The sequence below is a fragment of the Aegilops tauschii genome, chromosome 3 (assembly GCF_002575655.3).
Source record: "Aegilops tauschii subsp. strangulata cultivar AL8/78 chromosome 3, Aet v6.0, whole genome shotgun sequence".
NCBI classification, from domain to species: domain Eukaryota; kingdom Viridiplantae; phylum Streptophyta; class Magnoliopsida; order Poales; family Poaceae; genus Aegilops; species Aegilops tauschii.
In genome coordinates, this window is record NC_053037.3 from 35,134,270 (window position 1) to 35,149,569 (window position 15,300).

Here is a 15,300-nt window from a genome sequence, read left to right on the forward strand (position 1 = left end):
AGATGAGCCACCCCCTACGGTTTCGCCTGAGGATGTTATGAACATCTGGCAGACAAGAAAAGATGACTACTCGATAGTTCAGTGCGCCATGCTTTTCGGCTTAGAACCGGGGCTCCAAAGACGTTTTGAGCACCACGGAGCATATGAGATGTTCCAAGAGATGAAGTTGGTTTTTCAGGCTCACGCCCGGGTCGAAAGGTATGACACCTTCGACAAGTTCTATAGCTGCAAGATGGAGGAGAACAGCTCCGTTAGCGAGCATGTACTCAGAATGTCTGAGTACTACAATCACTTGAATCAAGTGGGAGTTAAACTTCAGAATAAAGTGGTGATTGATAGAGTTCTCTAGTCACTATCACCAAGCTACTAGATCTTCGTGATGAACTATAACATGCAAGGGATGGAGACGATCCCTGAGCTATTCGCAATGCTTTAGGCCGTGGATGTAAAAATCAAGAAGGAGCATCAAGTGTTGATGGTTAATAAGACCACTAGTTTCAAGAAGGGCAAGGGAAGGAAGGGAAACTTCAAGAATGGCAAGCCAGTTGCCGCTCCAGTGAAGAAACCCAAAGGTTGAACCCAAACCCGAGACTTAGTGCTTCCATTGTAAGGGGAATGTTCACTGGAAACGGAATTACCCCAAGTACTTGGTAAATAAAGAAGGCTGGCAACGTTGACTGGAGTATATTTGATTGATGTGTAACTTACTAGTACTCGTAGTAGCACCTGGGTATTTGATATCGGTTCAGTTGCTATTGTTTGCAACTCGAAACAGGAGCTTCGAAATAAACAAGGACTAGCTAAGAACGTGGTGATGATGTGCGTTGGAAGTGTCTCCAAGGTTGATGTGATCGCCATCAGCACGCCCCCTTTACCTTCGGGATTACAAACCTAAATAATTGTTATTTGGTGCATGCATTGAGCATGAACATCATATCTGATCGTGTTCATTGCAAGACAATTATTCAACGGAGAACAATGGTTGTTCTATTTATTTGGATAAAATCTTTGATGATCATGCACCCAATGAATGGTTTATTGAATCTCGATCGTAGTGATACACATCTTCATAATAGAGATGCCAAAAGATGCAAAGTTAATGATGATATTACCACATACTTGTGGCACTGCCGCTTATGTCATATTGGTGTAAAGCGCGTGAAGAAGCTCCATACCGATGGACTCTTGGAATCACTTGATTTTGAACCATGTGATACGTGCGAACCATGCCTCATGGGCAAGATGACTAAAACCCCATTTTTCGGCTCGATGGAGCGGGCAAGTGACTTATTGGAAATAATACATACCGATGTATGCGGTCCAATGAGTGTTGAGGCGCGCGTTGGATATCGTTATGTTCTCACCTTCATGGATGACTTGAGTAGATATGGGAATATCTACTCAATGAAACATAAGTCTGAAACACTTGGAAAGTTCAAGAAGTTTCAGAGTGAAGTGGAGAATCATCGTAACAAGAAAATAAAGTTCTTACGATCTGATCGTGGAGGAGAATATTTGAGTTACGAGTTTGGCACACTCTTAAGACAATGTGGAATCGTTTCACAACTCACGCCACCTAGAACACCACAGCGTAATGGTGTGTCTGAACATCGTGATCGTACTTTATTGGATATGGTACGTTCTATGATGTTTCTTACCGATTTGCCACTATCGTTTTTGGGGTTATGCATTAGAGACAGCCGCATTCACTTTAAATAGGGCACCATCTAAATCTGTTGAGACGACACCGTATGAATTATGGTTTGGCAAGAAACCTAAGCTGTTGTTTCTTAAAGTTTGGGGATGCGACGCTTATGCCTGATAAGCTCAAACCCAAAGCGGGAAAGTGCGTCTTCATAGGATACCCTAAAAAGACTATTGGGTATACCTTCTACCACAGATCCGAGGGCAAGATCTTTTGTTGCTGAGAATGGATCCTTTCTAGAGAAGGAGTTTCTCTTGAAAGAAGTGAGTGGGAGGAAAGTGGAACTTGATGAGGTAATTGTACCTTCTCTCGAACTGGAAAGTAGCACATCACAGAAAGAAGTTCTGTGGTGCCTGCACCGACCGGAGAGGAAGTTAATGATGATGATCATGAAACATCGGATCAAGTTACTACTGAACTTCGTAGGTCGACCAGGACACGTTCCGCACCAGAGTGGTGCGGCAATCCTGTCTTGAAAGTCATGTTGTTGGACAACGGCGAACCTACGAACTATGAAGAAATGATGATGAGCCCGGATTCCGACAAGTGGCTTGAAGCCATGAAATCCGAGATAGGATCCATGTATGAGAACAAAGTATGGACTTTGGTGGACTTGCCCGATGATCGGCAAGCCATTGAGAATAAATGGATCTTCAAGAAGAAGACAGACGCTGATGGTAATGTGATCGTCTATAAAGCTCGACTTGTCGCAAAGGGTTTTCGACGAGTTGAAGGAGTTGACTACGATGAGACTTTCTCACCCATAGCGATGCTGAAGTCTGTTAGAATTATGTTAGCAATTGCCGTGTTTTATGAAATCTGGCAAATGGATGTCAAAAAGGCATTCCTTAATGGTTTCCTTAAGGAAGAGTTGTATATGATGCAATCGGAAAGTTTTTGTCGATCCTAAGGGTGCTAACCAGGTATGCAAGCTCCAGCGATCCATTTATGGACTGGTGCGAGCATCTCGGAGTTGGAATATATGGTTTGATAAGGTGATCAAAGTTTTTGGGTTTATACAAGTTTATGGAGAAACTTGTATTTACAAGAAAGTGAGTGGGAGCTCTATAACATTTCTAATAGTATATGTGGATGACATATTGTTGATTAGAAATGATGTAGAATTTCTGGAAAGCATAAAGAATTAATTGAAAGGAGTTTTTCAATGAAACCTGGGTTGAGTTGTCCACAGATTAGGCATCAAGATCTATAGAGATAGATCAAGACGCCTGATAAGACCTTCACACACCTTGAAGAGATTTTGAAGGTGTTCACAATGGATCAAGCAAAGAAGGAGTTATTGCTTGTGTTGCAAGGTGTGGAGTGGAGTAAGACTTAAAGACCTAGGTAAAAGCTGCTTACATATTAGGCATCAAGATCTATAGAGATAGATCGAGACGCCTCATTGGACTTTCACAAAGCACATACCTTAACAAGATTTTGAAGAAATTCAAAATGGATCAGTCAAAGAAGGGGTTCTTGCCTGTATTGCAAGGTGTGAAGTTGAGTGTGACTCAATGCCCGACCACGGCAGAAGATAGAGAAAGGATGAGTGTCATCCCCTATGCCTCAGCCATAGGCTCTATAAAGTATGCCATGCTGTGTGCCTTGCCATGTGTCTGGCATAGAGGTACCAAAGTGACCTAGGAGTAGATCACTTGACATCGGTCAAAATATCCTTAATATGACTAAGGAAGTATTTCTAGGTGATGGAGGTGGTAAAGAGTTCATCGTAAAGGGTTACGTTGATGCAAGCTTTAACACTGATCCGGATGACTATGAGTCTCAGACCGGATACGTATAGTGGGGCAATAGTTTTGGAGTAGCTCCAAACAGAGTGTGGTAGCCGCATCTACATATGACATAGAGATTGGCAAAGTACACACGGATCTGAATGTTGCAGACCCGTTGACTAAAACCTCTCTCACAAGCAAAACATGATCAAACCCAGAACTTATTGGGTGTTAAATACATGGAGATGTAAACTAGATTATTGACTCTAGTGCAAGTGGGAGACTGTTGGAAATATGCCCTAGAGGCAATAATAAATAGTTATTATCATACTTCCTCGTTCATGATAAATGTCTATTATTCATGCTAGAATTTTATTGACTGGAAACCTCAATACATGTGTGAATACATAGACCACAATGTGTCCCTAGTGAGCCTCTACTAGACTAGCTCGTTGATCAAAGATGGTTGGGGTTTCCTAACCATAGACATGAGTTGTCATTTGATAACGGGATCACATCATTAGGAGAATGATGTGATGGAGAAGACCCAACCGTAAGCTTAGCACAAGATCGTCTAGTTCATCTGCTACAGCTTTCATCATGTCAAGTATTTCTTCCTTAGACCATACGATTGTGCAACTCCCTGACACCGGAGGAATACTTAGTGTGTATCCAAGCATCACTTCGTAACTGGGTGATCATAAAGGTGCTCTACAGGTATCTCTGAAAGTGTTTGTTGGGTTGGCACGAATCGAGACTGGGATTTGTCACTCCGTATGACGGAGAGGTATCTCTGGGCCCTCTCGGTAATACAACATCATAATGAGCTTGCAAGCAATGTCACTAAGGAGTTAGTCACGGGATCTTGTATTACGGAACGAGTAAAGAGACTTGGCGGTAACGAGATTGAACTAGGTATGGAGATACCGACGATCGAATCTCGGGCAAGTAACATACCGCCGAACAAAGGGAATTGCATACGGGATTAACCGGATCCTTGACATCGTGGTTCATCCGATAAGATCATCGTGGAATATGTAGGAACCAATATGGGCGTCCAGGTCCCGCTATTGGTTATTGACCGGAGAGGTGTCTCGGTCATGTCTACAAGATTCCCGAACCCGTAGGGTCTGCACACTTAACGTTCGGTGACGCTAGAGTAGTATTGGGATATGCACGTTGGTGACCGAAGTTTGTTTGGAGTCCCGGATGAGATCCCGGGCGTCACGAGGAATTCTGGAATGGTCCGGAGGTAAAGAATTATATATGGGAAGTCCTGTTTAAGTCACTGGAAAAGTTTCGACGTTTATCGGTATTATACTGAGACCACCAAAAGGGTTTCGGGGGTCCACCGGGGAGGTCCACCTGCCCCGGAGGGCCACATGGGCTGAGAAGGGAGGCGCACCAGCCCCTAGTGGGCTGGGCGCCTCAACCCCCCTAGGGCCCATGCGCCAAGGGTGGGAAGGGAAACCCTAGAGGGGGAGCCCCCCCATGCTTGGGGGGCACTCCACCCCCCTAGGGGCCGCCGCCCCCTCCTTGGAGGAGGGGCTAGGGCCAGTGCCCCCCCTTGCCCCTATATATAGTGGGGGGAGGGGAGGGCAGTCGCACCCCATGCCTTGGCGCAGCCCTCCCCCTCCTCCCGGTAGCGCTTGGCGAAGCCCTGCCGGATTACCGAGTGCTCCATCAATACCACGCCGTCGTGCTACCGGAGATCCCATCTACTTCTCCTGCCCCCTTGCTGGATCAAGAAGGAGGAGACGTCCTCAAGCCGCACGTGTGCTGAAGGCGGAGGTGCCGTACGTTCGGTGCTTTGTCGGATCGGGTCGCGATTTGGATCGCTGACGTGTACGACTACATCAACCGCGTTCTCCAACGCTTCGGCTTAGCGATCTACAAAGGTATGTATATGCTCTCCCCTCTCGTAGCATACATCTCCATGGATAGATCTTGGGTGATTCGTAGGATTTTTGTTTTTGTTTTCATGCAACGATCCCCTACATACATAGAATACACTCGAATGGCTTGGGCTATGGATTTTATCAATACCTCCTTCCCTGCAGATGAGAGGAGTTTCTCCATCCAACCTTGTATCTTTGCCCATAGACGATCCTTCAAGTATTTAAACGCCCCATTCTTTGAAGAACCCACATCAGAAGGCATTCCCAGGTACTTCTCATTCAATTGTTCATTTGGGATATTTAACACATTTTTCACCGCAGTTCTCACCACTTCTGGACACCCTTTACTAAAAAAGATGGAGGACTTGTCCTTATTAACTCTCTGCCCAGAAGCTTTTGCATATGTTTCCAAGAGAAGAGAAACTTCCTCAGCTCCCTCTGTGTTTGCTTTAAAAAACAGCAGGCTGTCACCAACAAATAACAAGTGGTTCACCGGCGGAGCCGATGTAGCAGCCTGTATTCCACCAAGGCTGGATGGCTGAACTCTAGATTTTAAGAGGCACGAAAGGCCCTCTGCTGCCAGCAAAAAGAGGTATGGCGAGATAGGATCTCCCTGTCGAATACCATGTAACGGTGTAAACTTTTCCAACTTCTGCCCATTAAGTAAAACTGAGTAAGAGACTGATGTCACCATGCCCATGATGATGTTGAGCCATCTCTCCTGAAAACCCAGCTTTAACATTATAGCTCGCAGATAGTTCCATTCAACCCTGTCATATGCCTTCATCATATCCAATTTTCAAGCACAATGCCTATGCTTCTGTGATTTGTTCCTCTTCATGAAATGCAAACATTCATAGGCGGCAATGATATTATCCGTAATTAAATGCCCTGGGACAAAGGCTGACTGCTCCTCAGAGATAATATCAGGAAGGACTAATTTTAACTGATTGGCAATTACCTTAGATGCAAGCTTGTAGAGGACATTACATAAGCTTATTCGTCAAAATTGAGACAGGAGCATTGGGTTTTTTTACCTTCGGGATAAGAACAAGGATGGTGCTGTTAATTTCCTTTGCACTCTCTGTGCCCTCTACAATTCTCAGCACCATCTTAGTCACTGTTTCTCCACAAATATCCCAGTGTTTTTGAAAAAATTGTGCTGGAAAACCATCCGGTCCGGGGGCTTTAGTTGGGGCCATTTGAAAAAGTGCAGTCTTTACTTCCTCTGCTTTATAAGGAGCACATAATAGCTCGTTCATATCATTGGTTACCTTGCACGGTACCGTATCCAAAACTTCATTCATGTCCTCTACCCCTTCTGGCGTGTACAACACTCCATAGAAAGAGTTAGTCATGTCCTTTATTTCTTCTATATCCTCCGTGGTAGTACCTGTTGAGTAAATAGGCAATTTCTCGACTAAATTAATCCACGAGTAAATCACTAGCATGGCATTGACACAAATAAACGCATACTGATATTCAGTCAAGCAAGCACATACTACGCTAATTGCAGAAAGATCTACGTATAACGCTAGCATGGCTAAAACAGAAAACAGTAGGAGCGGGATAAACGAGTTATACCCTCTAGTAGGCCATGCAGAGGCCGCAGCGTTGGTGGCGGCAGCGGTGTCCTCGGCAGCCTTCTTGTTGGCTTCAGCTTTCTCGGCGGCGGCACGTTCGGCGTCGGTGGACATGGTAATGATGAAGGCGACGCGGACGTAGAGGAAGTAGACGATCAGAAGCGAGCAGTCGCGTAATCGCTGCCCAAAAACCTATTCGCCCCTCACCCCGTACAGGAACCAGAAGGGCGTGGTTTCGGAGACCTGCTCTCTCGTCGACCATGTACGCGGCGGACGGGGTGGAGTCACCGGCGGCAGCAGCAGCAAGGGAACGACGGTGTGCGTGCGCGTGGAGCAGATGTGATCTGTTCGTGGCGGCTAGGGTTAGGAGACACCGCACACTTATATAGACACAGCCGCATGAAGAGACGTGGGCTCGACCCATGTCCGAGTCCGTGACAGCCCATGATCCGACGTCTCAGATCGTGGCCCAGCTGTCAGAGAACTCTCCGTTAGTGACTGGCAAAAATAAGCGCGTAGGTGTGAGCTCGGCTCGGCTCAATCCCGCAACCCGCGGCGCGGCGCGTCGTGACGAGGCGTGGCGTGGCGAGGCGGGCGGCGGAGGAGGAGTGCCCGAGGGCCTCTTCTCTTCTCAAGCTCTAATAGCATGTAGAAGAGAAACCCTTACAAGGAGGTCCAACTCCTCTTACACTTCTGGGGTGGGACTAAACTTCCCACTACACCTAGTGCCATATAACCCACATGGGCCCTTAGAGATTTTTCAGAAATTGCTATATGGGCCTAGAGCCCATCTCAAATTTCAGCAATCCCCCACCAGATCTCGAGGGCCCATTGTGTCCTTTGTTCCAATTACTGTTTCGATATACCAGTGTTTCAGTGAAGACCTGTTAAGGTTGAACTTCACCTAGAGCAAGTAGCTACACTCCTTCACAACTGAACAATGGACTATGCCTTGAATTGTTAGTTTGGCGTAAAGAAGTTTCACCACATGTCTTACTAGTACTAGGCTGCCGAAGGCTGACCCCTTGGGTGGAGCATATAAGTCACACTCCTGGCCTATTCATGAGCTTACTAGAGATCACCCCAATCTCATAGACTGTGACCAGCAGTCAGGCTCACATAGGTGTGTTCCTCCAAAGATCGCTCTGTAGGATAGCATCTTGCTCACTTAAGCTTTGGAACACATTAAGACAGTAGTCACCCTACCATACAATATTGAGAGTATTGCATCTCCAACGGAGTGGGTTAGTATAGTTACTCTCCTCAGTTCACCACTGGCTTGTTTTCCCAGGTCCTACTTCACGGGATCTCCGATCACATAGGTTGGGTTACCACCATGGCAACTCATGTGGGTCTCATACCCATCTCCCTCGATGCATTATCTATCACAACACGTGATAGCCCTTTCGTAAAGGGATCTGCCAGATTCTTAGCCGCATGGACATAGTCCAGCGTCATCACTCCGGAGCTTCTTAATTTTCTGACAGCTTTTAATCTCATTCTTATGTGTTTGTTGGACTTCATGTTGTCCTTTGAACTCTTCACCTTGGTGATGACAGTCTGATTGTCACGGTTCATAAGGATAGCCGGAACCGGTTTATCAACCAATGGCAAGTCCATCAAAAGATCTCGAAGCCATCTTGCTTCAACACCAGATGTGTCTAATGCTGTTAACTCTGCTTCCATTATCGATCTCGTTAAGATCGTTTGCTTGCAAGACTTCCAGGAAACAGTGCCACCTCCAAGAGTAAACATATACCCAGTTGTGGCCTTCATCTCACCAGCATCAGAGATCCAATTCGCATCACTATACCCTTCAAGTACCGACGGGTATCCGGTATAGTGAAGTCCATAGTTCATAGTACCTTTCAGATAGCGCATAACTCTCTCAACAGCATGCCAACGTACATCACCCGGTTTGGAAACAAACCGGCTCAGTTTGCTCACAGCAAACGCGATGTCAGGCCTCGTTGCGCTCGCTAGGTACATCAGTGAACCAATGATTTGAGAGTATCTCAATTGATCTTTAGCCATGCCTTTGGACTTTCGAATCAACACGCTAGGATCATATGGTGTTTGAGATGGTGTGCAGTCCGAATATCCAAAACGACTCAACACCTTCTCAACATAGTGGGATTGCAGAAGTGTAATACCACCCTCATTATCTCTCAGTAGCTTGATGTTCAAGATAACATCAGCCACACCAAGGTCTTTCATCTCAAAGTTCTGAGATAGAAACGATTTGACCTCCTCAATGACTTTGAGGTTTGTTCCGAATATCAGTATGTCATCAACATACAAGCACAGTATAACTCCTTCGCCCCCACCATGGCGATAGTATACACATTTGTCAGCCTCATTAACAACGAAACCAACAGATGTCAGAGTTGTATTAAACTTATCATGCCATTGCTTAGGTGCTTGTTTCAGGCCATATAAAGATTTTATCAACCTACACACCTTTCTTTCCTGACCATCTATCACAAAGCCATCAGGCTGTTGCATGTAGATTTCCTCGTTTAGCTCTCCATTTAGAAAAGCCATCTTAACATCCATCTGATGGACGAGAAGACCATGCGAGGCCACCAACGAGAGTAATACTCGAATGGTGGTCAGTCTAGCCACAGCTGAATAAGTATCGAAGAAATCTTCCTCTTCTTGCTGGTCATAGCCCTTGGCCACAAGCCTAGCCTTGTACTTTTCAATCGTACCATCGGGCCTAAGCTTCTTTTTGAACACCCACTTACATCCCAGTGGTTTGCAACCATAGGGACGGTCAGTGATCTCCCATGTTCCGTTAGCCATGGTGGAATCCATCTCGCTACGGACCGCATCCTTCCAGTAGTCAGCTTCTGGAGAGGCATATGCTTCTGAAATAGAAGTGGGAGTATCATCCACGAGGTACACGAAGAAATCATCACCAAAGGTCTTTGCAGTCCTTTGTCTCTTGCCCCTACCAAGGGTTTCCTCGTCATCCTCCTCAGGATTTTCATCATGTGTTTGTTCATAATATTCCATAGGGATGGCAGGTTCAGGAGTCTCCTCAGATTCCTGTCTAGAAGTGCTTTGCATATCTCTCATAGGAAAAATATCCTCAAAGAATGTAGCATCCTTAGACTCCATAATTGTACCGACCTTCTGGTCAGGTACCTCAGATTTCACTACTAAAAATCTATAGCCAACGCTGTTCTTAGCGTAACCCAAATTAACGCAGTCCACAGTCTTTGGTCCAATCTTACGCTTTTTGGGGATTGGCACATTGACTTTCGCCAAACAGCCCCAAGTACGCAAGTACGAGAGTGTTGTCCTTCTCTTTGCCCATTTCTCATAGGGAGTGATCTCATTATCCTTTGTCGGAATTTTATTCAGGACATGACATGCCGTCAATATAGCCTCCCCCACCATGCCTTGGATAAACCCGATGTATCTAACATGTCGTTAACCAAATCAGTTAGAGTACGGTTTTTTCGCTCGACAACCCCGTTTGACTGGGGTGAATAGGGAGGCATCCTCTCATGAATAATGCCGTGTTCCGAACAGAAGGAATCAAACTCACTCGAGAAGTACTCTCCACCACGATCGGACCGGACTCGTTTAATTTTCTTTTCAAGTTGATTCTCAACTTCTGCCTTATAGATTTTAAAGTAGTGTAGAGCCTCATCTTTAGTATTTAACAGATACACATAGCAATATCTAGTGGAATCATCTATCAATGTGATGAAGTATTTCTTTCCACCTTTAGTCAACACACCATTCATCTCACAGAGATCAGAATGTATGAGTTCTAATGGTGCCAGGTGTCTCTCCTCGGTGGCCTTGTGAGGCTTGCGAGGTTGCTTAGCTTGCACACATGAAAGGCACTTAGAACCTTTGGCTAAAGTGAAACTCGGGATTAAATCCAACTTGGCTAGCCGCGTCATAACACCGAAACTGATGTGACAAAGACGTGAGTGCCAAACTTCAGATTCATTAACATTCGAATGAATATGGTTCACGACTTTATTACAAAAATCTGCGAGGGAAAGGTGGAACATCCCTCCGCTCTCATAACCTTTTCCAACAAAGAGTCCATATTTCGTAACAACTAATTTATTAGACTCAAAAACCAACTTAAACCCTTCTCTACATAGAAGGGAGCCACTAACGAGGTTCTTCTTGATGGCGGGGACATGCTACATGTTCTTCAGCTGCACGATTCTTCCCAAAGTAAACTTCAGATTGACCGTGCCAACACCATGAACAGAAGCACTCGCGCCATTCCCCATCAATACGGACCCGTGTCCTGTGACCTGGTAAGAAGTGAACAATGAAATGTCAGCACACACATGAACACCTGCACCTGTGTCCACCCACCAATCGTTGGGCTGAAACACTGAAAAAACAGTAAACAGATTACCGTACCCAGATGCACCATTCTCATTGTTGCCCACAATCATGTTGACAGACTTGGAGTCCTGTCCTGACTTCTTGTACTTGTTTGGGCACTTGTTGGCCCAATGTTCAACCGAACCACAAGTAAAGCAGCCCTCATCCTTCTTGTTCTTCTTGAAGGTCTTCTTACCCTTCTTCTTAAAGTCGGTATTGTGTTGGACACCGTTCTTTCCCTTGGGCTTGTGGGAGTTGAAGTTCTTCTGGTTCACCATGTTGGCGACAGAAGTCCCTTCGGCCCCTTTTCCATGCGAGTCTTTTGCCCTCGAATTCTGCTCAACACTCAGATGGCCAATGACATCCTTCACAGAGAATTCACGCCTCTGATGTTTCAGAGTGGTGGCAAAGTTCCTCCAGGAATTAGGGAGCTTAGCGATTATGCAGCCCGCGACAAACTTGCCCGGTAACTCGCACTTAAGAAGCTCAAGCTCCTTAACAATGCATATTATCTCATGAGCCTGCTCCAATACAGGACGGTTTTCAACCATCTTGTAATCATGGAACTTCTCTATAATATACATCTCGCTCCCAGCATCGGCGGCCCCGAACTTAGATTCGAGCGCCTCCCACAAGTCCTTGGCGACATGCACATGTAAATATGCGTCGACCAGTTTATCTCCGATCACGCTAAGAACTGCTCCGAGGAACACAACAGTGGCCTCCTTGAATGCCTTCTCCTGTTCTGGAGCAATCGTTCCCGTGGAGACACCGGTGACCCAGAACACGTTCATAGCTGTGAGCCATAAAGTGGTCTTAGTCTGCCAACGCTTAAAATACGTATCGGTAAACTTATCCAGTTTCAGCGCAGCGGCAAAGCCACTTGCCGGAAAATTCCTACACATAATAGGTTTTTGGATTGTTGAGTAAATAGGCAATTTCTCGACTAAATTAATCCACGAGTAAATCACTAGCATGGCATTGACACAAATAAACGCATACTGATATTCAGTCAAGCAAGCACATACTACGCTAATTGCAGAAAGATCTACGTATAACGTTAGCATGGCTAAAACAGAAAACAGTAGGAGCGGGATAAACGAGTTATACCCTCCAGTAGGCCATGCAGAGCCCGCAGCGTTGGTGGCGGCAGCGGCGTCCTCGGCGGCCTTCTTGTCGGCTTTAGCTTTCTCGGCGGCGGCACGTTCAGCGTCGGTGGACATGGTGATGATGAAGGCGACGCGGACGTAGAGGAAGTAGACGATCGGAAGTGAGCAGTCGCGTAATCGCTGCCCAAAAACCTATTCGCCCCTCACCCCGTACAGGAACCAGAAGGGCGTGGTTTCGGAGACCTGCTCTCCCGTCGACCGTGTACGCGGCGGACGGGGTGGAGTCACCGGCGGCAGCAGCAGCAGGGAACGACGGTGGGCGTGCGCGTGGAGCAGATGTGATCTGTTCGTGGCGGCTAGGGTTAGGAGACACCACACACTTATATAGATGCAGCCGCGTGGCTCGACCCACGTCCGAGTCCGTGACAGCCCACGATCCGACGTCTCAGATCGTGGCCCAGCTGTTAGAGAACTCTTCGTTAGTGACTGGCAAAAATAAGCGCGTAGATGTGAGCTCGGCTCGGCTCAATCCCGCAACCTGCGGCATGGCGCGGCGGGCGGCGGAGGAGTGCGCGAGGGCCTCTTCTCTTCTCAAGCTCCAATAGCATGTACTCCCTCCGTTCCACAATACATGCCTTTCATTTGTCAAAATATAGATGTATCTAGACATGTTTTAGTATATAGGTACATCCATTTTTGGACAAATGAAAGTCAAGTATTTTGGAACGGAGGGAGTAGAAGAGAAACCCTTATAAGGAGGTCCAACTCCTCTTCCACTTCCGGGGTGGGACTAAACTTCCCACTACACCTAGTGCCATATAACCCACATGGGCCCTTAGAGATTTTTCTGAAATTGCTATATGGGCCTAGAGCCCATCTCAAATTTCAGCAGTACCATCTGCCCCAAGTAACACTTTAATTTTATTCTTAACTCTTCGCATGTTGGCCCTCATCTGGAAATAACGAGTATTTTTGTCACCAGCCCGCAGCCATTCTACCAAGCTCTCTGCTTCCACATGAGCTCCTCACGCTTGTATAGCTCCAGCAGCTCATCTTTGATTTTAACTAGATGACCCGTTGCGCCAATGGCCCAAAGGCCGGGTGTAAGCTAATTATTGTAAGAGCGTGCATTAACATATTGTTATTCGAAAAGAATAGCTCATTCTATACACAGTAAGTACATAAGATTGGAAATGATTCAATAAGTCATGTAGAAAAGGACTCTTTTGATCTGTTTAGATTGGATAGACAATCATGCAAAGGCCTTTGGATGTGCACTTAAAGATGAAAGCATATATTTCTTCCATCAAGGTTGTTTCAAAAGCATACCGCATAGCAGTCTAAGCAGCAAATAACCGATAGTTAAATGCACAGGATGGTCTTAGGGGATTACATAATAAGATACAAAAGGATGATAAACACGGAAGTCTTGGTAGGTATCTATACTAATACTAAGTTATATAACAAGGGGCTCTTGCAACTTGCTTATATTGAGTAGACGATCAGGCACAGTCCCTTGGAAGTGCATTTGAAGGCGAAAGCGTATACTTGCCCTTCGTCCATGTGTGCCTGACGGAAGAAGTCGCTCCAGCCTTCAGTGATGGTTGCCCTTTTGTCAACACCCTTGATAAAGTGGGCCGTGACAGCGGCAGTTCCATCTCCAGTAGTGATTGGCAGTTCACCATGGTCAGCATCCATGTGTGGGAAATGGAACCCCTAGAAAAAGGAACGCTAAAGTACTGAAAATAATAGTAAAGGTTAGTCACTATATCATTTTATACCATGCTATTATATGAAACCGGACAGAGTAATTGCAAAGGACTACCATTCTTTTGCCTTGTGTTGCAAATGTTTCTGTCATGTGGCACACATAGTAGTTATCAGGCGTGGTGGTGCTGCGGATGATCTTTCGCAGTGTACGGACATTATGGTTAGAGAGCTTAACTGTGTTGACCCACACAATGTGGTGACTAAACTCATCTAAGTAGTGGATGCAAGGCTCACCTATGTTAAGTTGTACAAAGTTATATCTTTTAGCAGTTGTTGCGAGAGTTGATGGAATGAGAAGAGTAATGTAGCTCTTACCATGGATTTTCTTGCCTTTGAACTTTTGGATTGAGTTTGCTTTCCGTGGGCAATGAATTTACTCGTATGGCTTATTGTGCTTCTGACACAGTGGTTCGTTTGTGTTGAATAGATAAGGAGATCATGGTAAGAGTTTGCAATAGCAAATAGAGGACAACATAAACAAACAGAGGGGCTAATTAGCTTGTGTGTACTCGTGAAAGGTAGAAAAGACTATCTATTGTACATGGTTAGTGGGAAGCAGTAAGCAGTGCTTGTACATGTAACAGCAAATAAATCAGAGCATTAATGAATAGCAAACAGAACACCTACTGGACCCTGAAAGAATTTGTTTTATTACATACTTGATCAACTTGCATGCATAAGTGATAAAAAAAAGACTGATCAATCATAAGTATGTTTTTCAGAATTGCCATGGGTAATTGGTCACCGCTGGTATCACTGGTTGTGTCTACCTCCTCTTGTTTAACAGCTGTCATCTGAAAGAAGTAGTAGAACAATTAAGCTGATTTATCTGACTGTGGTTTTAGCTTGGATGTCTAACAGTGATGCATGTGTCTTAATACGGTGAGACTTCATAGGCCATTGGTGGTAAAAGATGCTCATTATATTTCATAAATAATCCTAATCCTCAAAAATCTTATTTCTTCATGTGTGAGGTGAAGTATATCGCTCAATGCCAAAGCCACCGGCCTCGTCGTCATTGGCGGTGGGTGAAATCGATGGCATCCGATCGAACCCAGTAGGCGGCGGATCTCTCTGGCCTCATCTTCAAGGTCTGTGAAGAGCACAACGCACTCGGCGTTGCGGATGAAGATATCA